The sequence below is a fragment of the Lutjanus erythropterus genome, chromosome 5, assembly GCF_056507025.1.
Source record: "Lutjanus erythropterus isolate fLutEry1 chromosome 5, fLutEry1.hap2, whole genome shotgun sequence".
NCBI classification, from domain to species: Eukaryota; Metazoa; Chordata; class Actinopteri; order Lutjaniformes; family Lutjanidae; genus Lutjanus; species Lutjanus erythropterus.
The window spans coordinates 37,152,395-37,176,556 of NC_139321.1; the positions used below are offsets into that span (position 1 = coordinate 37,152,395).

General features: G+C 39.1%; 1 protein-coding gene across 1 annotated transcript in view; it reads right to left on the reverse strand.

The window, feature by feature from the left end:
- pcgf3 (polycomb group ring finger 3) overlaps positions 1-17,462 on the reverse strand; it is a 96,004-nt gene extending 78,542 nt beyond the window's left edge. The window contains exon 1 of the mRNA XM_084719774.1: positions 17,296-17,462. The gene's annotated coding sequence lies outside the window, so the exon portion shown is untranslated. The remainder of the gene's footprint in view (positions 1-17,295) is intronic.
- Between the last annotated feature and the right edge of the window lie 6,700 nt (positions 17,463-24,162).

Below are 24,162 nucleotides of genomic sequence, written 5' to 3' on the forward strand. Positions count from 1 at the left end.
GTAAACTAAATATCTTTGGGTTGCGGCCAAAAAAAGACATTTGAGGACGTCACATTTGAGGTTTTGGGAAACTGATGAACATTTTTAACTATTTCCCTGACATGTTTTTGGACCACCGCCTAATTAAGAATGAAAGTGATCATTAGTTGCAGCCCAAATGTGCTGCTAGATGTTTAAAATATTACTGCAATATATCTAAATATACATATGTGTGTGTGTGTGTGTGTGTGTGTGTGTGTGTGGAGAGAGAGACTGGTTTCACTTTAAAATGTCAGGGTTATTTGATCGTGAGTCTCTAATACACCAAGTGTCTTTCTGTTCTAACTCTCAAAAAAGGGACATCACGCTGGTACGTTACTTTTGGCGCAACCTGCACAGAACGAGAACAAAGTTACACAAACTAAAAAACACCAATAGACCGGATTTTCTAACACTTCAGTTCATTCCTCACATTAGTAACATTTTCCCCTGGGGATCAATAAAGTTAATCTAATACTTAACATACTAGATTTTAAATATTAAAAAGCCACTTAATAATAATTATCATAATCATAAAACCGTGGTTAGTCCTCAGACTATAATCGTATCATCAAAATCTGTAATTGATGCATCCTGTATCGTAATGCTTCAGGCTGTGATTTTATTGTGAAAATTAAAATTGTGATACATGGTTTCACCCCAATTAGCCTCCATGTTCAGCTCTGGTTAAAATGACAGTTTCAATGTTGAGGGCTTAAGTTTTATAATTACCGACCACATGTCACTTCCTGAAGGACTTCAGTGTCAAAATTCACTTAACTTAGCCTGCCTGTCAAAAGGTCCCTGTCAGAAATGTCACTTCTTTAATGAACTCAGCGCTGACGGCGTGCAGGAGTCCGCTGCCTGCCACTTATCCTGACAATGCCTCAGTGATACGCTGCATTTTTAAGCTTTATTTGCGCAGGGAGGGTTTGCTGAGCATGTATTTTCATTCAACACCGCTCTGCTTTATATTCTTAGTTACACCCAGTAAAACCACAGTCGCCTATGATTTGCAAGTTAGCAGCTCCACTGGTGTGCGACCTGGAGTTTTGTTGCTTTGCTTCAAACCACATGAGCAGTAGCAGGTCAGGGTGCTCGTCCTGTTTCCTGCCTCAGTTTTCTCGGCCAGAGAAAACATTGGTACTAAAAGTATTACAGTCAAAGGTTCGAATCAATAACCACTGGCCATGTGAGCCACAGCATCTACATGCAGTATTCATGTTTTTCAAATTAAGGCCTCATTCCCTGAAGACCTTTACTTCCTGTTGTAAGGAGGACATTTCACCTCATTTCCTTTGTTGTGTTGCAACATTGATTTCACAGCAGCAAGGGAAGGATCAGTTGACAGGCTGTATAGCTATACTGTAAGATTATATTAAACCTGCAACTTATTGTTGCATAGTATAGCAAAAACTATGTAATTCCTCAATACTCTATCATTAAAAACAGGTGGATATGAGAATTTCTCAATGTCTGGCACTTTCTTTGAGTTAATATCGGTGTGCTCACACACGCTGAAGCAAATCTTCTCCTTGTGCAGGCCCAGAGAGTGTGTGTTCTTGTTAGGTCCAGCCTCTGACTGGACTGAGCACTACAGACACTATTATTTCCCTCCAGTTTCTTTTTTCTCCCCCGTCTCCCAGAGCTCAGCATGATACGTGGACATTGTGCAGGGCTGGTGCTTGGTTAGGTAATATATTAACATTTGAGCCATCAAATATAACTGTAGATTAACAATTTGAATTCAACAACACTACCACAACTAAATACAGCAAAATACTGATGACGAGCAAGAAATGGAGGCCTTTCAGTCTCAAAATGCACGCACATAAACACCAGGTGAGTGAATGTGATACAAGCGCACAGAATAGTAACTGAACAGTAGAACTCCAACAATTAACTGGCTGATCAAAAATCAAATTAATCACCAACTATTTTGATAATCGATTATTGGTCAGAGCAATTTTTAAAGAGGGGAAAGTCAAAATTCTCTGATTTTCGCTTGTTAAATTATTGTCAGTCTTAGTTATTTACTTGATTAATCGTTTGTTCAATAAGAAAAGCAACTTCTTTCCGATTTTAGAAGCTGGAGCCTGGAAGCAGCAAATGTGCATTTTTGCTTCAAGAATGACTGACAATTAATCAACAATCAGAATCAGTCACTGCTAATTAACTTACTTTAGTTCTACAGTAAACTGAATTATGTTTTTTCTCCTTTCTTCCATCTTTATATGGCATAAGTGTCATCTATTCCTGATTTTAAAGGCTGATGTAATTTTTTGCATTTCTGTTCTAATATTTGCCTTAATTAATTAGGATTCATCAATAGTGTTAATATTTTGTAAAAGCACCAATAGTCCTCCCTCTATTTTGTTGCAATATCGATATTAAGGTACAAAATTAGTGTGATTCTAGACCACATTACCCAGCCCTACGTCCAACATCAACGGCTGATAAAGACCAAACTCAACATATTTCAGACGGAATTTTTTTTTTGTTTGTTTGTTTGTTTTTTTTGGCAGTGAAACAGTCAAGAAACTGGAATAAAAATACAGTATCACACCTGGAACTGGTGTGTGAAACTGGTTCTCATTTAGTGGCGTAAAGCAAAGCCACAGACAGTGAAACTCGACTGTAAACATATCTTCTGTAGTCTGACTGTGGCGCAGCCCCGGTCTGAGTATGACTCTTCAGTTTGTGAGTAGGTGACATTTCTCTTTTGCTTAGTTCAGCTGTGGTGGATACAAGCCCGCATCTTCGATTTATTTAAAAGAAATTGGCAACACACAAAAAAAAAAAACACCCCACTTCCTGTGCACCAGAGAAAAACGTAGCAGGTGTTCAGACAAGGAAGCCTTCATTAGCTGGAGATATTAATGCAGGTTATTACTCATCCTAATACAGTAATACTGACGTTTATCATCCATTTCTAAAATCTAAAAACAGTCACTCCTGTCTTACACCTGTCACTGAGGCAAAACACACACCATACAGAGAAAACTGCTCAGGTCAAAGTGGACCTCCTCTGAAGCTCGTGGCCTATTGACCTCTATGATAATGACACCAAAGATCACGAGGGGAAGAGAGAGGATTCGGGGGAGGGGAAAGGTCCTGGACACCTCCACCGCCCTATGATGTGAGATCAGCTCTGCAGGAGAGGTCACCGGAGTTCACGCCACCTTAAATGGTGGCAGCAGGGAGAGGAGGACTGAGAAAAATATGGAAAAGACGGAGGGTAAATTTATAATAATAATAATACAACAGTTCAGTTACCATATACGCAGGAAGAGGTAACAGTTCAGTCAAAAGCCTCCAGCATTTTTCCCTGGAAGGGGTTTAGGTATGAGGGAGAGCCGGAATCAATATCCTGGGAAATCTGCACTGGGAATTTTCAACATCAAGACCTATTAACATTACAGGGAATATTCAGGAAAGGTTTTGCTGTGAATGAAAGCAGGAACATCACTATGAAGGGCCATGCCCCACCTATTACCCCACCCACTGGAACTCTCAGTAGTTTACTGGGAACTATGTGGGAAAAACGCTAAAAGTTTTTGCAGTCGAGTTTCACTCTAAATCTGCTGTTCTGCTTCAAAACACCTTCATACATTGTTTTACCGTTTTACTACCACTACTAGTAGTAAATAAAAAATCCTCATAGCTGTAGTTTAGTCCTTATTGGTTCTATTTTGGATCCACTATATTGGACTTGGATGATCAAATATGAAAAAAATGAGAAATCAATTTACTTTAGAACTGAAAGAATAAACTGATTAGACGACCAACAGCAAATCAATTAATTGCCAAAACATTTCTCCACATCTAGCAATGAGAGCTGGTACTAAATTGGTCAGTGATTGGTCAGTCTGAAATATTAATAAGCTCCAGGACAAATGATGCTGCTATCAGTATTTCTGTAACATTTAGTCACTCTCATGTAGCTGGTGTTTTCACACTCCTGACTATTGTTAATGATGACAAAGCTGCCAGGGTCCAGTGACTGATGTTGGTCGACTGAAACTGAAACTGGAATCCCCTGAAATAAATCAAAGTGGTCCTATGAAAAAGACTGTTGAATTTTTTTTTCACATCTTTTCCTGTCATGCCTTTGTTTTTTGCATCAAATTATGAAAAGTAGTATCAGTAAGCATCAATGTCCATTAATCAATGAGTAACATATAAAAGAAAAAAGGTCAACATTTTTGGATTCCAACTTCTGAAATGTGAATATTCTCTGGTTCCTTCACTTCTCTGTGGCAATGAATTGATTATCTTTGTGTTGTGGACAAATAAGCCATTTGAGGAAATCAAGTATGACTTTGGGAAAGACCAAATAATCGATTAATCAAGAAAAAATTATCAACAAATTAACTGATAATGACAACAATTGTTAGTTGGAGCCCTAGAGAATCATATCAATAAGTATCTGTATCATAATCAGTATGGGTAAAATCCTGACGATAACCGTCCTGTCCAGATATAAAGATGTAGTTATTTTTACCACTGATTAATCCGCTGATAGTTTTTCTGATAAACCAATTACTTATTTAGTTCATAAAATGACAGAAAATAGTGAAAAGTGGCCATCACAATTTCCCAAAAGCCAAATTGAGGTCTTCAAATTGCTTCTTTTGTCTGAGCAACAGTCCCAAAAAAATATTTCATTTACAACAAAATACAACACAAACGAAACATGACAAAAATACTTCTCAGAAGCTCAAAGCAGCAAATTTCTGCCATTTTTCCACAATAAATGACTCAAATGATGGTAAATTGTCAGCTCATTTTATGATTAATCAACATATCATTTCAGCACTAAATCCCTCCATTGAATCACTGCTGTGAAATAATAAATCCTCATCTGTTGTGTGTGTGTGTCAGAGGATGTGCACTGTGTAGGCACTCTGCAGTTCATCTGAGCAAAGGTTTACAGATCCACCATTTTCAACAGTGACCTGTCAGAAACTATTAATTTCTAGACTAAACAAATGGTAATAATTTCCCCATTTCCATTTCTCGGAATAAACATATTCAAATGCACCATTCAATCTGCGGCGGAGAGGAGACTTGCTGCAACAAGGAGGATGCAATGAGCCATTACGTGGGTTTGTTGGTGAACAGGCTCGCAGCAATGTAGTGCTGTCTTGCTTTTCCAGTTTTAACCACAAACTGTGGGCTCCAGGCCGCAGGCAAGGACAGGGTGAGTCTCACACAGACCCAGAGATGACAGTTATTACCCATTTACTGTGCAAGCTGGGCTGAAGTACAAGGCAAGCAAGTAATTAATTCCTCATTTGGCCCACCGACGTTCATTTACAAAGGCGTTCTGGGCTCGTTAAACTGACAGAGATGCTAAATAGTGCTGTCACTTTTGCACCGCTCTGTTACAGACTTTCAGGAGAAGTTGGTGCGAACGCAGACCTCCACTGACCCTTGACCACGTTTTATCAGACAGCTGACAGACCACGAAATAAAAGCTGACCCGCTCTATTGTCTGTTTGGTTCTTTGAAGAAGCCCTCAGTCCAGGATACAGTTTAAGTGTGTAAATGTTGCCATGCAATGGCGGCGGTGAAATAATTATCTCCTAACAAATCCTCAATCCCAAAAATCAGTTTTATGCATCATCTATCTTCTCAAGTCTTTATTCACGCCACTGAGAAGAAACTCAGCAGTGTGAATCATTCAACTGAAAGCTGAGTGGGCAGCAGGCCTCTAGGAATTAGTGTTAAAAAATATCTAAAAAGCACAATATTTAAGTCCTCCGTCTTATGATCAGGCCCATATCTACACTAAAAAAGGCAGACAATGTTAAGAACATAAAGATAATTCAGTTTCAAGGTCTGTTTTTTTTTATTGGTTTAACAATTTCCTCTGACTGCAGTGCTCAGTGGCCCAACTAAAAAGACTGAAAACTCCCATGTCAATAATATAAGTAATTGTCTTTTTCCTGGAGTCATTAGGATAAGTTGAGGAATAAATGGCCACAATAATATTCACAGCAAAGAGGTGATTTTCATTGAATTTCAATTTTGGTGATTTACTGCTTTACAGGCTTGGCAGTTAAACCACAAACTTCCCAGCAGAACAAGCTGTGGGCGAAATAGTGGCTAAATATAAGACGACTGGTCTATAAAAAAAAATAGGAGATATATGACAGAAGTCCAGTGTTGTAAAGGCGTTTCATGCATTCAGAAATATCCTACTTGAAGACAAGCCTTTGGCTCCACCGATACTCTTAAACATGTGAGGGTTAACCTGAACTAACAGCTGGGGACTGGACTTTTTAGCTATCAAACTAGACATAAAGTTTTTTACACCAGCAATCTACAAGCCATAAACTAGCTTAATACAACAAGATACAAACATAGGCTTACAGCAGGAGGAGTTGCAATTTTTTGATAAATGCCTGATAAAACAGCATCATAATGAAGTCCTGTAGTGCTGCAGACATGTTCTGGCCTACAAATCTTGTTCTAAATTTGTAAGAAAACATGTTCGTTTGAAACAGACCACCAAGTTTTTTTCAGCAAAGATGAAAATTGCAATGCAAAATTATGCAAAAAACCTGTCAAAATATTTGCAATGTGATCTTTTTTTTTGCCATATTTTGAAGCCCTAGGATCAATACAATCAGTTACCTGTCAAGACTGATACAGAAAGTCAACATGTGTAACTTGACTTGAAACTAGACAAGGTGCTATTTTAGAAAAAACACTCAGCAACTGAAGACCTCCAGCACTGCTGCCAAGGGGAAGGTTACACCAGAATGGAATGGAAACTCTTCCAGAGTAGAAATGTCACCGTGAGGAGTAATAAACTTGTGACAATACTGGTGTTACCATTTTACAAGAAAAGATATTGAGCGATGACACTCAATGTCTGTGACAGAGCAGTCACTTTGCTCTTTAATGTTAGAGCTTCCCTTCACTTTGAACCAAACAAATGCACAGAAACCTGGTTAATTATCAAGTTTCAAGTTGCCAGATCTATCAAACACACAGGTCAAACTGACCACAACTGCAGCTGACTTCCACAGACAAGTTGTAAAGAACATTAAATACATGCTAAGCTACCTTTGTTTAGCCACATTAGCCTTACTTTAGACAGATTAGCACCAGCTAACACCATCATGGCAATGTACTGAACGAGTCAATACTCACTCTTTACATCTGTGTGCACCCTGTGATGCTGAGGCTCTCTATAAGTAGCAGATTTCAATCTGACAGCCATATTCAGTTGTTAAACAATCTCAGGCTGATTATTGGCCAATTATCAAATGAATCACCAATTATTTTGATAATTGATTAATCACTACAATTATATTTATTTATATATATTTTTTTTTAAATAGAACTGCCCAAATTCTCTCATTTTCAGCTTCTCAAATAAGAATGTTTTGTGGTTTTCCTTCTGACTATCTTTGTGTTTTTGACAAAACAAGACATTAAAGGACATCATCTTGGTCTTTGGAAAACAGCGATCAGTGATTTTTTTTCACCATTTCTTGACATTTTACAGACCAAACCACTATCGACTAATCGAGCAAATGTTAACACGACTAACATAAAAATGGAAAATGTTGCAGCCCTGGAAATATTTTGGATTTAGTCCCAATACTGTCAATGTACTGCCAGTGAATAAAAGCTGCAGCTTCTCAAGACTGAAGCAGAGTTCCTGTGTGTGTGTGTGTGTGTGTGTGTGTGTGTGTGTGTGTGTGTGTGTGTGTGTGTGTGTGTGTGTGGGTGTGCGCGTTGTTTCCCCAACTGTGGAAATAACATCACTATGATGACCAGTTCCGCCTAAGTTGAGAGAGTACTGTCTGCAGTGGAGTTGAGCCGTTTTAGACAAGTTTTACACCAATACCGCCACAATACTGTATCTCTGAGTAAAATGTTAAGAAGGCATGAAAAAACAGATACCACCCAAGCCTAATGAACGAGATTTAACACCAGTAACATCTTCTGCAGCAAACCTCGCCCTGAGGAGCTATCAGCCTCCATACACTCAGTGGACACTAGCTGTCTTCTTCTAAATGGCTGAGTAAGTAGGTGAGCCTGGAAGCCGCCCAGGTCCTGTTTATTAGCTCGTCACCACATCGCAAGAGTGACTAATTTGTGTGATCATGTCATCGGCGTTTCAGAAAAAACACTGTTCTATCTGACTGAAAAGGCCTCAAGAATAAAGCAGAAATGACTTCAAACTTAAAACAGAACACAGGAAAGTATGTCTGAGACAGAGGCTCACTGACAGTTTTCTGGTGTTTTCTCCACCCAAATCTGACTCCATATCTGTCAGCTGGTGTTTTTAATGTCAACACAAAGGCAAGCCAAACCATTTTAATTCACAAAGCCTGCTGACAACCAGTTACTCAAGACGCTGACATAAAAAAGATACGATCTGCGAAAACACAAGCAAGGCCATGAATCTTATCTGGGGAGTCTGAACGGCTGCTGCAGCCCCACCTGACCCGACCGAGGGATATTTGTCTGAACTGATTTAATGTGTGTTCTCGTGTCCTCTGGTCTGGGTGCTGCTTCAGATCATTCTGGTGCTGGAGAATTTTTCACCCCGCTGTTGTTGCTACCATTTTCTTCAGTGAGGGATTTCTGTGTCCTCTAGTTTAAATAGTAGTGCCGGTAAATGAATCATCACTGTTGGGGAATCAGTGGGGAATTTTGGTGTCCCGTCTTCTGAATTATGTCTCTGAGAATCTCATTCATCTGGTTCCACCCCAGAGTTTCCCTCACCTGTGGTCTTAATTCTGCTTCAGGTACTATCCGTGTAGCTGGTGGAGAATTTTGTTACTGCTTTCTGCAGAGGAGAAATTTGTTGTTCCCTGATCTTAATACTGCTAAAGAGAATTTTAAAAAAAATGACAAGATGACATGTCCTGCTTCACTGTATTTTATCAAAATTAGATTCAGATCTTAAGACCTGATCATATTAAGCGGCAGCACAGGAAAATTCATGTGCACTTCTTTGCCAAATATGCGATTTCAGAAACTTGGTGACAATGTGACTACTCACATGGCAAGCTGGTAAAGCTCTGTATCTAGCAAGATAATCGCCAATGCACTAAGCTGCCAGAGACCTGCTAGTGCTAGTCAGTCACAATAATTCTCCATGCCTCTTTTTTTTATTTTCTGTTTACTGTGACATTTGTTCCCCCTGGCAGTTTGTTCCCAGACTGGAACATCGTCTCAATAAAGGGTTATTAAGAGGGGACAAAAGAGCACTCTGAATCTCTGAACTCCTTCTTAGGTCAGCTCCATTAAGACTGCTTGCTACTGGTCAATGGCAGAAACTTGCATGTCAAAGTTAACGAAAGTAGACCTTGATATGAAAAATTCACGTGGTTTTATTTTGAGCAGTCTCTCAATTTGAGATGAATTTGGTGCATGTTACACCAACAATAATGCTGCATGAAAATATGGCAGCCCAGAGCCCTGCACCGGGTCGGGTGCCTGAAGGTACACAGCGGGTAACCTGCAAAAAGTTACATAACTGGTTAAAAAAAAAAAAGTTTTTTTCTGGAGAAATCAGGAGTGAGCTGATCAGCTTCCAGGATATTTGTTGTTGTCGTTAAGCCTTCAACAACAACTTCTGACCCCACATACAGCCAAATAATGGGACGTCACTGATCCAACAGTGATGCAGGCTAGCTGCTGGCTGGTACATCTAAAAGTATGACATAAACGCAAAAATGGCCAGAAGAGAACAACAAATTGTGGACCACATATTGTCAAAGGGCAAGCTGGATGTTTGGGAGAAATTTGGTGATTAGAGACTGTAAGAATAATGTGGCTTTGTTGCTCATAAAAAAGTGCCAGAAAGTATCAGCAGTGTTCCCCCTATAATTGTACAGGCCCGACAGGCCACCAGGTCAACGACTACCCCTGCCAGGCCAAAGATTTTTTTTTAATGCCAAAAATAAGGCGAAATATCCACCCATAACATTACTCAAGTTGGTGACAACGCTGCTGTAAGTGTGCTTTGTTTCTGCTGTTGTTACCAGTGCAGAAACCACTGACTATCTAAGTTGTAATATTAGTGTTATACAGTTCAAGTAGCACATTAACTGTGGATAATGTTGGAAAAGACTCATTTCAGTAATTAGCCTTTTTGAATACAGGCCCCTACTAGCTAGATGTTGAGCTAATTGGCTGGCTGCATGCCCTGTATTACTGTGAATACACAATTTAAGTGATTAGCTGCAAGCTAGCAACATCATCGCTGAGGAAACACATCGACAGCTGTAGGAGCACAGGTGCTGCGCAGGAATACAAGTGACTGGCTGTGTGTGTGGTGGGGCTGCTGTGCTTATACTACCAGGCCTGGATTTCACTTTATGATACTTGTGGCTTAAGGGTCAGAACCGGTGCCAAGCTTTGAGAGCGCACATTTGCAAAACCAGGCCCGTGCAGGACTCTGAGGCAGCGCCTTCATTAACTTCAGTCAATCACTAAGCAGAGGATGCTGGGTAAAAGAGATAAAAGCAAGGCTGTGCAGTAAAAAAAAAAAAAAAAGTTTAAACTTACTTGACTTTTGCTAAAACAAAATGCGAACTGCTGACACGCCAGACCGCCCAGTCACATACATACAAGAGCACAGTTCTGAGAGGTTCCTTTATAATGTGAACACCATGTGTCCACCATGCAATTACCAAGATGGAGGATATAATGATTGCTGCTGTGATAACTTTACAGAGTTGTAAAATCCTGTCTCATAGGATCATAAACCACTGTGCTGTGTTTTGACATTTGAAAAGCCTTTAAACTCATGGAGGTTTCATTCAAACTGGACTTCCCTGAGCCAACAATGCAGCTTCGTGTCACTTTCCAAAAACTCCTCTGTGGTCTAACTGGAACAAATATATCTGCTTAGTCTTATTGAGTGCACAAGTTTTTACCCATCAGTGAGTTCTATCTGACTCTATCAGGGTTTAAATCACACTGTCCTGTCCAACGCCAAATCTTTGCTTCACAATGCAGCTGTAATCTGATTTCCTTTTACTACAGAATTCATTTTTCCGTTCTTATGAAATGTTCAAAGAACGGTTTCTTTGAACATTTCATCCAAATGTGAGGAGGCAAAAGTTGAGACCAGTGCTGAGGATTTTAACAGCTTGATTTGTGGGTTAGGGATTCTCCACAGTTGCTCGGTAGTTCATTTAGGAAGCTGCCTGAGATAATTTCCCGTCCAAGAAAAAGATAAATGCATCTTCTGGTGCTTAAGCCACAGTTGGCTTTTTTCATTATCAAGCAGACCTAAAGAGGCCATATCCTGCTTGCCTGTCCTGTAGGGCCAACAGTTTTATCTGTCTGCCCAGTGGGACCATTAACATTGTTTGAACAGAGCGTGGACGCATGTTTGGGGGTAATGGGTCAAAATAAATGTCCTTTTGATAATTTGTAGTCATTGTGGATTAGAAATCAATAAAAAAAAATATTCATAACGTGTTATTCATTTTCAGGTTAAAGGTCAGCTGTCCAGAAAAGCTGCGGGTAATTTGGGGTTTCCCTGCAAACTAAGCAGAAACCTGACATGAAAGTTAATGCTTAGCGAGTATGTGCAGTCTTATGCAACAGCCATATCATATGGTATCTTTGAGCACAGGCCAAGTCACACTCAGCTGGCCAAACCATCACTCTGGTCAGTGAGGTCCTTCAGTAGGCTGTGAAAGGGGCCAGGCTACATGAGGCAACTTCTTTACGTAAAAAAAAAAATGTTTTATTTGCTTAAACGCACCATTTGTAAGTTCTGCCACTAGGGGTCTCTCACATTAGAACAATAGCGTGGGATCTTGGGTATGACTGTCTTCATTGTTAAGGAACCAGTATTACAGAGGTAAATCCCCGGGAGAACTCATATCACAGACAAGATAATGTGTCAAGTTTTAGTCACTTTGTGTTTAGTCATGTTTGCCAACTTCCTTCCTTTTTTTCTGACATATCCCGTGTTTTCCTGGAAGTTATGACAACTAATGGTGAGTAAGAAACCCACCGCTACCTAATAAATTCTGCATTTCTCCTGGTTTGAACATTGTTTGAAATATTTAGGGTAATGCAAGTACAAAAACGATAGGCCCATACAGCAAAGGTCTGTCTTTTTTGTCCATTTTAATGTGGAAATGTTATGTATCATAGCTTTAAAGAGATAGTTTTGATTATTTTAAGCGTGATTGTATATTACTTACAGCAGATTGCATTTGGCACAGCCCCAGCTTTGAGAAGCAGCAGCAGCAGTACTTGAGTGGGAGGCTAAGCAATGTACTGCTGTGGACAGGGTCAGCAGCAAAATAAATTTTAGCAATGTAAAAGAAAAAAGTTCAGAAGGCTTTTTTTTTAGAATATTTTCACATCTTTACCTTGCCATCAGACAGCCCTTTCTGATGGGAAACCGCCTTTATATAAGCCAAATACTGCTCTCTCCAAACCAACCAAACTGGTGAAATTAGTCATTTTACCTCACACAACATGGGAGTTGCTGGTCTCCTGCTGCCTCAGTCTGTTATTTTGTTTGTGCTGTTGTGTGACTATGGTGTTGTAAAAGGTTAATTTGGTTTCATCTAAGTCACACAATGACACAAGCAAACTAACCAATCAAGGCAGCGGTAGGCCTGCAACTCCCTTGTCCTGCAGAGTTCAATTGTTGTTTTTGCAAAAGGATTTTGGTTAAGCACAAGAAAAAGTGATATTAGCCTCATATTACAGTTTCCTGTTGTGAAAAGCTGTCTGACAGCAAGGTAAAGCTGTCAAAATATCATGAAATGTAGCACACACTTACACTGATACTTAAATTGATAATAAAAAAAAATCAATTCAATACCAAATTTTGACAGCTATTTTTATTTGTTATATCGTCCAGTTATGAGTTTCTTTATTTTAGACCAGTTATCCAGACTGAGTAAAATGCTCAGAGTAAAAACAGTTTCTCCAGCTGCTCCCAGGTTTTCAAAGCCAAGGTATCAGTAGATGCATTGACAATTTTTGAACAATATCCAGCCAAAGCTAAAATACATTTTGCTGCAGACGCTGTCCACAGCAGTACATCGTTTAGCTTCCATGCTGGTACTCCTCTCTGCTTCTCTAAACTGGGGTTGTGTGGCTCGGCATGTACTGTAGATAATACACTGACTATGGATAAGTACCTCATACAGTCCCATTTTAAATAATCTGAACTATCCCTTTAACGCACAAAGCATACCAGAGAAGCACATCCTTTCACTTCTGACTACGTCTTCATAGATTTAGATTCTGGTGTTAAGTCATATTTTAAAAAAAATCATAAGTTAAAAGAGTGAGTAAACGCCCCGTCGAAGGAGAGGCTGGACGCGCCAACGTTAGATCTCTTTCCTCTCTGATGGTATAAAGCATCAGAGAGCGTCTCAGCTCTTGAAACACAAGCACACTGGGTGCAGTTTAGCAGCAGCATGTTACCGGATTTGAAGCTATTGAAGCTCACAACAGCAGAGAAAACACTTGCTCAGTGTGTGCACTCTCAAAATCCCAAATTAATTAATTAGTGGGCAACATGTGAGTCAAGTGCTTTCAACAATCACCCCGTTTGTCAGGTTATGGAGGTTCACGTTTTTTTTCTGTTAACTTGCTTAACTGCTGTTTGGGGCTGCCAGCGTGCACATGGTAGGGAGCCTGGAGCTGCCTTAATGTCAATATACAACAACTGGCCTGACTTGAACTCAGCACCAAGATGATTAATACCCTTTGGTTTCCCTGCACCAAAAAGTCTGCTCAGTATATAGGACTGTGGTTTACACTGCATGCATGCATTGATTTGGTGATGTGCAGATCAAAAGACGCCCGTCTAGACACACTCACTGTAACTGAGCTAAATTTGAGTGACAAATCAAAGATTTAATGTTTAAATTGGCATCTAATTCCTTAATTTAAATGTGAAGCAGGTCTTAATCACACATTAAATGCAAATTTCTTATCAGGTCATTTCTGCTCCAGAAACAAGTGAAAAAAGTCCAGACGGAATATCTCTAGGGCTGCAACTAACAATCATTTTATTGTTGTTAAATCTGTTGATTATTTTCTCCATTAATTGATTATTTGTTTGGTCTGTAACATGTGAAAAACGGTCTTCCCTATTTCCCTAAATGTAAGACAACACCTTAAAATGTCTTATTCTGTCCATACCCCAAAGATATTCAGTTTACTGTCCTTCAGGATGAAAGAAACCAGAAAATATTGACTTTGACTGTGTTTCTTTGAAAACAAACACTTGAATCGATTATCAGTTATTGTCTGATGTTCACACAAAGGGTTCACTGAGACATGGAGAGTTGGATGTGTGTGTAAAAGGAAATTCTTAACCCTCAGATGCATACTTGGGTCAAAAAGACCTAGTGGGTTTGATTTCTTGCAATATGTTTGTAATGAAAACAAGTTTTACTGAAAAGCTAACATGTTTATATTCCTCATTGCCAACATTCGTGTTGATTGGGGCCAATTTGGCAGTCACTAATATTTTGAAAGCAATATAAAGGTGCTATTTTAAGTGATATTTCTATAATTTTGTTTTAAATATATGTTAACCAATTCCAACATTTACACGGATTAGTGACAAGGTTTGCTGCCTTGGATACAAGTATACTAATATAGTGATGTTGATTTAAATTGTTATTTTAGAAGGCAAAAAAGTGGTAGCAGGGTATGGTTAAGAAATAGCACATAAAACTTTTATATGTTATGGAGGAGACATTAATAAGTTGTAAACATTTGTCGGATTTTCTGTTGGAATTTAGTTGAGGTTTTCCCTCACAAAGTGCCTGTAATAAAAAGGCCTTTTTGGTAGGATGATAAGGTCATGCTAAGGTTATGCAATCAAGACTTTTTTTCCTCTCATTCAGATCACACAGGGCACAAAATCCATTGAGTCTGTTTATGCTGCATTTTGTCAGAGGTTGATCCACACTTTTGGGTAAAATATTAGGACTAACTTGGGTAAAGTAGCATAACTGACTTCCTAATTAATGGGATGTCACGAAATTGGGCTCATACAACAACATGTTGAACTTGGGTTTATTGTGAGCAGAGAAAAATTCCCTCTTCACCAGCCTTCTAGTTTTAAAGTGAAGGAGAACTTTAAGGACTTAATTACAAACAAAAATGACTTTTTAAATGAAAAATCCATATTTTTCCCCTGGCCTGTGGAGCTATTTATCCATTTAGATAATTTTGGTGTAAGTTGCCAAGTTTTGGAGATAGCAATCGAAGAGATCTGCTTATTCTCCAATATAACTGGACTCAATGGAACTCAGCTTGTGGTGCTCAAAGCACCAGCAAAATACATTTCATGTCGCTTTCAAGAAGTCATGACTCGGTTAGATAATCCACAGACTTTGTTGAGAAGTTTCATGTAGGAACTCGGGATTACCTCAAGTCAGTTTTTACTTTTTTAAAGATAAATCATCCATCATTAATCAAAACCCTGGAACTATTTTCTTCCTATGGTAGAATCTACCAGAACAATTTCCCTTCCACCAGAAAGAAAACAGTTCCTATATGAAACTGCTCACAACCAGGTCTGAGGATTATCTTGAGTAACAAGGTCATGATGTCTGGAAAGAGACACTTTCACATTTCACTTTCAAGAGACATTTTTTGAGCACCACAAGCCAAGTGCCATTTAATCCCATTATATTGGAGAGAAGGCAGACATCTCTATAGCAGATATCTCCAAAATTCTACAACTTGCACCAAAACTATCTAGATGGATAAACAGCACTACAGGCCAGAGGAACAATAGTATGTTTTGATTTTGGGGTGGACTGTTGCCCGCTTGTGCACTGGAGGCTTCTCTCATCACATTTGCAAAAGTTGCATTTTGGACCACAACTGACATCCAAACTAGTTGGGATGTCACAAAATCCTGCTTGTACATGTTGAACTCAAGTTTAAACTACTTTCTTATTTCTCCTAGAAAGAAAACTGTTCCTATGTGAAACTGCTCACAACAAGGTCTGTGGATCATCTTGAGTAACGGGGTAATTTCTGTAACGAAACACTGCTGTGGAATTTTTCAAATGAATTTTTTTGGCACCATAAGCCAAGTGCCACTTAGCTCCATTATATTCAAGAGAAAGCAGACGTCTCCGAAACTCTGAATCTTCCACCAAAAACAATGTTGATGGATAAACAGCGCTACAAGTAAGAGGAAAAATATGGATTTTAGAAGTGAGGATGAACTCTTTTTTTTTCCTTTTTAACATGAGAGAAACTTTGCCTCTTCATTAGATGAGTCATGTGAAAGCAGCCTTCTACTGTTATAGTGAAGAGGGACTTAAATTAGTAAATTAGAGACAAAAATGACTTGTAAAGACAGCAAAGCGCTTAAGATGTGGTTGAGACAATGCTCATTTAACCACGTTCACTTTTCACCCATTTAGCTCTGTTTTAAGGCACACACTTCCATCTTTTGACCTGCCAATCACCCCCACCATGCTTCCTGTGTTGCAGAGCCTCTTGCGTGAGGAAAAAGTTGAGGAAACCCCAAAATTTAAAGCCCGATTCTGCTCAGTCCTGTCCATCACAGGCAAACATGTTCTGCTCTGTGTGATGAGTGAGGTTTTAGCTGCATCTTAACCCCCCCACCATAAAAACAAAGTGCACACAGACTTGTTGGCTGCTCTCTGCATGCCTCTCCCCCCACCACCACAATGTCACACAGGGTTTGCTGCTGCAGCAGTCTGCCGAGGGGCGACATCCACCCTGGAGGAAAAAAATGCACCAACTTTCTGTCTTGATTTAATCCGAACCTCATGTAGGTAGGTCCACGCACACACGGTGAACTTTGGACGGCAGGAGGAGGAGGAGGTTAGCTTAATAATGGTGGACCAGGAGGGGTTTTTTTCCCCAAGAACATTCCAGCTCAATGGGAAAGAAGAATTGGTGTTTGGCTGAGAGGAACAACAGCATTTAAACATGACGAGACAGGCAGAGAGGCGGCTGCTACAGCCTCCTCTCCGGTACGGCTAACCGTGTGCATCCCGGCTGCCGTTAAAGCCGCCTTTACCACGCACGTTTCACCTTAAAAACCCCATCCCCGGTGTGCAACTGCAGGGCCCGGCGCCGCCATACACCACCACATAGACACATAAAACAACACGTATAGCATGCCCCGTAGCACCAAGCGGAAAGAGACATGCGAAAAATGAGGAGGAGGGTGCACAAACCGGGACCGTACGCCGGCCGCGGACCCTCCGAGGACCGAACATTAAGAGAGCGAGTCCAGTTGGACGAACTAACCTGTTTGGGAGCCGCACAGTCCGCTGGATATTGGGTTGAATCCGAGTTAAATCCACTATCAGTAAAACAAAGAGGCGAAAATGACCGAGCGGCCGCGGAACAGGCCGAAACAGCACTCCTGGAGCAGCGTGGCGCATGCGCAGAGCGCAGCTCAGGCCGGAGGTGGAGGAGGCGGTGGGGGAAGAGGGGGGTGGGGCGAGTGAGTGCAACTAATTTTTAAAAATTGATCCGCTTGAGTGTCTTATTCATTATTAATTTTAAGGAAGTTGCCCGAGTCGATGGCTGCTGTTTTCACTGTGTGTGGGACACAAAAATCAACAAAACCTGTTGTTTGAAATTAATGGTATTTATTTAGAAAATATCATTTATCTTTCTCATCATTACTCTCATATTTTTGCAATAGCCTCTTTAATCACCAGTGGTTGGAAGAAAACTGAAAATCTGTACTCAAGTACTGTTACCAGGGTACAGTTAATAATTACCTGTTAAAAATGTAGTCAGTGATGTAGTCCAAGTATCACAATTACTTTTGAATTACCTCAATATAAAATAGATATAATATTTTTAGGGCTGCAACTGCCAATTATTTAAATCAATTATTAATCAGTTGATTCATTTATAAATTAATCAATGAGTTTGGTCCATAAAATTTCAGAAAATGGTGAGAAATATTGATCAAAGTCCAAGATGATATCTTCAAATGTCATTTTGTCACTCAAACTCAAAAACCTTCAGTTTACTGTCAGAGAGGAGTAAAGAAATCAGAAAATGTTCACTTAAGAAGAAGATGAAATCAGAGAATCAGATTGTCAATTATCAAAATAGATGCAGATTAATTTAATAGTCGATTAACAGAGTAATCATTGTTTTATTTTCAATGTTAAGTTTATTAGTTTGTCCAGCTGCTCCTTCCTTTGTTGTGCAAATGACTGGTTGATTGATTTAAAGACAAAAAATTTCCACCTAGTGGAGCATTTTTCACTGGAGGCCATGATAATGAATCGGCAACAGTGTGCGCACTGTTTAGTTTTGTATCCAGATAACATAATCCCATTACATGTAATCCATTACTTCCCAAACCTGACTGTTACATTACTAAAATATTACTTGATTACATGTAAAACTACTGCTGTTTAAATACATTTAAGTAAAAGTATAAAGTTTTCTCCTCAAAAAGTCACTCAAGAAACCATGACCCAGTTATTCAAGATAATCCACAGACTTTGCTGTGAGCAGTTTCATGTACAAACTATTTTCTCTGTACAGTAGAATCAACCAGAACTATTTTCTATCTAGTAGAAAGAAAGAAAGTAAGTAGTTCCTCCAACTGCTCACAACAAGGTCTGTGGATTATCTTGATCAACCAGGTCACGATTTCTGTAAATAAACCCGTTAGTCAGCTCTGACTAAGCAAATAAATAAACCACTGTTAATTGATAACACTTAAAAATACAGTAGACAAAAAAGTAAGAGAGTAAAAGAATGAATGAGGAACCACCTGGATACTAATGAATCATTAATGACTAATTCCTGAATAAATGATTGCAGTGCAGTAGATAATGATGAGTTACTGGAGGACACTGTAATGAATCACAGGGTAATTAATTCATAAATATCAGCAAATCAACATTCTGACCACTTTATTCGCCGGGGGGGGGGGGCAAAAAAGACTAACTAATGATCAATGAAGTATTGATTATGTAGCTGTCATTAGTTTGTGTCACTCAGCAGCTGGTTCAGACTTTATCAGGAGGGACTTGTGATGAAAGTATGTTGATTCACATACAGATTAACTAATTATTACCTAGAGATCAATTTATCTCCTATTCTGTAACTCATCATTATCTACTATATAGTCCCTGCATCACACTTATTTAAGAATTGCTCATTAGGGATTAATTCATTATCGGGTTGTTCCTGATTCATTCCTCGTTGGTTCCTCAGTAAAATAACATTTTTGTGTACCATATTATAAAGTGTTTCCCATTAATTAGTTTAGTAAAATCTTTATGACACCCTAAGTAAATTCACCAGAAAGTTTAGGAGAGGAGGAGAAAGGAGAAAATTTAAAAGCAATCCATTCAATTTTTATCTCTGAACCAAGATAAGATATTGTTAGACATACTGAGATACTGTTCTGTTTCCACAGTGAAGCATGAACCTTCAGTCTGAAATTTTAAGACAACACAGAGTTTTTAAAGTGGTCAGAAAAGAACAGGGGTGACTTGACTTCACTTTGTCTTGTCCAGTATTGACACAGCAACCTTGAGAGATACAGATACTACTCACATACTTTTATCTTCTCTTCAACAGCTAAATCAATAGTTCCCAAACTTTTTCTGGCTTGTCCCGCCTTTTGAAAGCCAAACGTTCGAGCCCCCCCACCCCAAAACTTTTTAATCAATCATTAATTGGGGTTGGAACTGAAAAAAAGTTGAATATTAATGAAATAAAGGTCGGCAGGATAGAATCAGCAAACTCTTGTTTATTCATTATTCATTCAACTTTCACTCTTTATTTCTCCCCTGGTCTTTCATACCCCCACCCTGCAGTAGCTCCACGCTCCCCCAGGGGGGCTGGCACCTCAGTTTGGGAACCACTGTTGTCAATTTGTCTGGATGTACTTTGCTAAACCTAGCATCTAAAAGCATAACACCCACATAATACCAAAACACGACTCAGTTGTGTAATACTCTTTATATTTATATTTAAATAAACTGCATAAATGCATAAACCACACAGCCGACAAGATGACAACACTGCTGTCAGGTTTCACTTCATTTCAAGTTACTTTTCATGTGACCCGTGCTGCTCATCTGTGTTCCTGTGACACACCTCTCTTTACAGCATGTGGCTCAAAGTTTGGCTAAGCATTTATGAGATAGTTGAGTTTAATGAATCGTATCAGATTATACTTTCTTTCCCCCTGATATCTAATACAGTGATTGCAGCACATCCCTAGAAAGAAAACGTAATTTATTTATGTGCCAAAGATGCTATGTATGCTCAGTAAAATGATTAAAAAGAAATAGAATCCAACATAGTGAAATACAATGAAGTTTTTACACCCATATTATGCCAATTTTGTCATTACTGAGTGGCTTGTCCTCTTTCTCCATGTATTGTGTACATTTTTAATGTTTCATGCTCAGGCCGATGAGACTTAATATGTTTGTACCTGTAAAATTTTTGTCTTCAAATGAGACCAACACATGGTTTTACATTTATTTTTTATTTACTATTTTCTGTTTCACTGACCAATGGCCGTACCTTTGAGACTTAAGTGATGTCAATCTGTAACGTAGTGTAAACAGAAGAGACTGTGACATTGTCATTTTATTATATTTTCCTGGTGTCCCTAAGGTGGGGGTGGGTGGAGGGTTTGTCTGTTGTTCTATTTGTTTTTTTTTTGTTGTTGTTTGTTTGTTTGTTGTTGTTGTTGTATTTGAAAATGTGAAACATGGAGAAATTTGTTAATTTTGTATATTTTATTTGTACCTACACTGCCAAGCCAAAACAAAGTAACCACCTGGATTTAACTAGTCAAATAGTTCAGATCTTTCCACTGGATAATTACTGCAGTGATTAATACGTTACAAATTATTGAACCCCAACTGATGCAGTGAGGAGCTTCTCATTTCTTAAACAACCATGTCAGAAGACATATCCTGTGATCGAGGAAAAGATGTTACTCTGTTTCTGAAGAGTCAAATTATTGACTTGCATCAAGCAAGGAAAACAACTAAGAAGATTGATGAAACTACTAAAACTGGGTTAACAACTGTCCAACACATCATTAAAACCTGGAAGGATAGAGATGAAACATCATCTTCCAGGAAGAAATGTGGTTGGAAAAATATCTGGAATGATTGTGATCAGAGATCACTTAAAGGTTTGGTGAAATCAAATCATAAAAAACAACAACAGTAGAACTCATGTCTATGTTTAATAGTGAAAGCAAGAACATTTCCACACACAGAGTGTGAAGAGAAGTCATTGATTGAAACAGCTGTGTAGCCTTAAGAAAACCACTTATCAGTGAGGCTAATCAGAAAAAAGTCTTCAGTTTGCTATAAAGATTGGACTGTGGATCAATGGAAAAAGGTCATGTGGTCTGATGAGTCCAGATCTACCCTGTTCCAGAGTGATGGGGGCATCAGGGTAAGAAGAGAGGAGGATGAAGTGATGCTCCCATCATGCCTAGTGCCTACTGTACAAGCCTATGGGGGCAGTGTTATGATCTGGGGTTGCTTCAGTTACTCAGGTTGAGGTTCAACAACGTTATGCGTCCAAAAACTGAGCTTAACTCACTACCTGAATATACTGAATGAACAGGTTTTTACATCAATGTATGTTTTTCTTCCCTGATGACACGGACATATTCCAAGATGACAGTGTCAGGATTCATGAGGCTCAAATAGTGAAAGAATGGTTCAGGGAGCAAGAGACATCATTTTTACACATGGATTGTCCACCACAGAGTCCAGACCTGAACCCCACTGAGAATCTTTGGGATGTGCTGGAGAAGAATTTACACAGCGGTCCAACTCTCCCATCATCAATACAAGAGATCAAAAGATCTTGGTGAATAATTAAATGAATGTTGCAACATTGCATAAACTTATCCAAATGATACTGTGGTGAATGTGTGCCGTAATCAAAGCTAAAGGCCGTCCAACGAAATAGAGGTTTTTTTTTTGGACAGGCAATGCATATCTCCAGACAAACAAAAAAAAAAACTTAAGAGAAAATAGAAAGCAGAAGTTTACATGCAGATCACAGGGTGGAAAGATTCAAAAGCAACACATGAATGAAAGTGTAAGGGAAGCATTTACCATGACGCACAATGGTGTATCTGTGTCACAAAAAAGCTGATGGCGTTTGAGAAAAAGTCAGGGAGTCACCAAAGTCATTAAGATTTATTATCTGGACACCAAAAACATGGCAATCCATGACAATAAGGTTGAGATATTTCACTCTGGACAAAATTGGTGGAATCACCAACCCACACTGAATTAGGAAAAACACCACTCAACTCCACAATATTAGACTGCATTCAGTTGTTAGATATTGCTGTTTTTTTCCACCTCTTAAAAGTCATATTTTCTTATAACGATATGAAAATTTGCACTTTCACAACCTGCCATCATCCACCTCAATATGAGATAAAAAATTAGAACGTTTTTGTCCCTTAAACAGTTCATGTAAACCTAAACCTAAATATCTCAACTTCACACTTCACCTACAACTTCACCTTTCAGTCTTAAAAAAAGTTTCTCACCATCAGTGCAATTTCTTTCTGTGGCTGATACAAAAGTAATGGATCCCAGCAGGTTTATCCCCTAAATGCCATATTAGAGGTGGTTGGGATTAGGTAAAGATTTGGTGTGGTTATGGTGAGGTTTGGAGTCTGGGTGGGATTTTGGTCTCAGCCCAGAGCTGTGGTGAGATCATTTAGAACATGTGGTTGAAATATTGTCATGAAATATGGCACGCCGCACGCTCCTAACTGGAAATAATGATGGGGAAACAAAAAGTAGTCACAGCTGCCAAAACCTCCATTTTTAGCACAACCACAGGCCAACATCTGCTGACCAATCCAAAGAGGTTTATTAAATCTTTGACCTTCCCATCTGTGATTCAATGCCATGCTGCAGCCATGTTTTTACACAGGATGCAGAGTCAATGAATACCTTCCAGAGATGGGCTCAATTAATTATTCATTTAATCAACCCCAAGAAAGAAGTTAAGAGAAGCACAACTCTGTCTACGTCTGTCTTCTAGATTCATGGAATAACTTAAAATACACTTTAAATCTTCTTTAAGTCTCTGATACCTTTGTGAGATTTTAAAAAACATGCTTTGTTCCTGTTTTGTTTATCTTGTGTTTCTGCTTTGGTTGCCTCATGTAACCTCTGCATCATTGAAAATGTGGGTCACGGCTCAATGTACCCAAAGAAGTAAATAAAGCTTGAATGAATGAAACATCAGAGGGGCTGAGGTGGAGCAGGTGAAGTGAGGTTTACGCTCCTGGGAATCAATTTCACAGAGAACCTGTCATGAACGTCACACATCTCCACTCTGGTAAGCTCAGCTCAGAAACGGCTGTATTTATTAAAGACTCTTAAAGGGATAGTTTGGATTATTTAAAGTGAAGGTTGTATGCGATACTCCAGATGCTGGTTGATGTTAACCTGAAATGCAAGATGGTTTGTTACGCAGAACCATCTGAGAAGTCCTCCTTAGAAACTGTTTGGAAAAGGGTACACACTTTCAAAAAAAAAAAACACTCGGTAGGTGATTGGATGAACCATCTGTCTATTATGTCTAATATGGGCTGACTTCAACCAATCAAATCTGGAGAAGAGTGAAAACATCTTGTCCATGGAGACGAGGAGGATGCTGACTGGCTGACACAATCAGATAACTTGAAGCCTGGCAAGATGGATTCTGGAGTGTTCTTGTGATCTTGCGAATCCAGCTGCTTCACAAGGTAAGATCGACATGCATCAAGTGTGGATAAGCAGCAGAATTAGTATGCATATTTCAGCCACCTAAAAAAGTAAATATCAGTTTAAGTGTACGTTATATTTAGAATATTTTCCTTGCTGTCAGACAACCTTTTCTTACATTATAAAAGCCAAGTACCGCTCTTTTTATTCTGTTATTGTGTGACTTTGATTAAACTGCACTAAAACTTTAAATCAACATTAAAAAATCGAGGCAGAAACATGTTCTGCAAGGTAACACTACTTAAAAAGGGGGAGCTGCTGGGCTTACTTCAGGCACACTTGCACCTAGACACAGATACAGTTAAAAAGCATTTTCTGGTTTGGTTATATAATGATTGTTTATTTAGACAATTAA